At 44.4% G+C, this 1276-nt stretch overlaps 1 pseudogene; it reads right to left on the bottom strand.

The window, feature by feature from the left end:
* Positions 1-712: 712 nt before the first annotated feature.
* On the bottom strand, positions 713-1276 carry LOC133089958 (ADP-ribosylation factor-like protein 2-binding protein; annotated as a pseudogene).

Below are 1276 nucleotides of genomic sequence, written 5' to 3'. Positions count from 1 at the left end.
AGTAGCCCCCGCTTGCTGCAACTAGAGAAAGCCCGTGCACGGCAACGAAGACCCAACGCAGCCAAAAATAAATAAATAAATAAATTTATTTTTAAAAAAACACGTAAACGAGAGTTACAGAAACAATGGGACTACATCAGGACCAGCAGAAAGTGATACAAGGACTGTACATGTAAGACTAGGAATTGATTTTCACGTGTACCTTTTAGGTAAAGGAAATCTCTCTAAGTTGATTCCTACAGCCAAGATGAACTGTGATAGTAGGATTTTCAAAAATCTTGAGGTGGGCAGCTAGCTTGAGTTAAATCCTAGATAAATACTCCCAGTCAAAAACCCCATTGAGACTGCAGGACTGAAACTCTGCCCCATATAAAAAGCTGTGAGTGCACAAAAAGTCTCGTGGGACATGCAAGGCCTGCTGGGCCAAGACAGTTGATGATGGTGGGTTCTTCCAACATGGACACACCAACATGTATGCTGGGGAAGTGCCCCCCAGGTGGAATGCTGGACTTGGGCTTGATGCAGGAGCCAGACTCAGAAGCTCCTGAGAGAGGTGTCTACTCGGGGAGGAGTACTAGGGTTACTGAAGACAAGAACGTGTCCCAGGAAGGTCAGCTAATTTTCTTCTGACCCATCAATACTTAACATTAATGAAGAGTTGCAGAACAGAGTCAGTCTTTCCAAGATGTATCCTTCTGACATTATTAGCCAAAGCCTCTCCCAGTCTATTGGGCTGGTGATGTCTAGAAAGATCCCATTACCTGGAGGTGGGACCTAGGGCCACAGATTGTTCTGGGAAGCTGGCATAGAAGATGATTTGCACAATGAAGTCACCACTAAACCGCTGCTTAAGCCCAGTCCCCGGCCTTCTTTTTCTGCTCAATAGTCCAGAAACATTTCTTTAAAAGCCAGAAGATCCGTAAACGTGAGCAGGATGTCGAAAATATCACCGGCCACTTCATCTTTACGGTGCTGTAAAATTGTAGTGAAAGCCGCCGTGTTAAATCCAGGAATTTGCTCCAGCAGCTGTTCTTCTATATACTTTTCTACCAAAGAAATAGATTCTATAAAAATAGGTGTGTAGGTGATCTTATACTCTTGTGTCTTCAAACTCCTGGTAGTACTTGTCCATGAAATTCCTCTGTAATAACTGGAACTCATCATCCATGATAATGTCCTCTAAATATCCAACCACAGCATCAAATTCTGCATCAGAGGCGGAAGAGATGGACAGCGCAAAGCTCTCTTCCTCTAGGGCATGCATCACCGCGGCCGC

Source organism: Eubalaena glacialis, chromosome 4, assembly GCF_028564815.1.
Source record: "Eubalaena glacialis isolate mEubGla1 chromosome 4, mEubGla1.1.hap2.+ XY, whole genome shotgun sequence".
Classification (NCBI taxonomy): domain Eukaryota; kingdom Metazoa; phylum Chordata; class Mammalia; order Artiodactyla; family Balaenidae; genus Eubalaena; species Eubalaena glacialis.
Note: the sequence above shows the minus strand (reverse complement) of the source record. Positions and strands in the feature narration are given on the sequence as shown.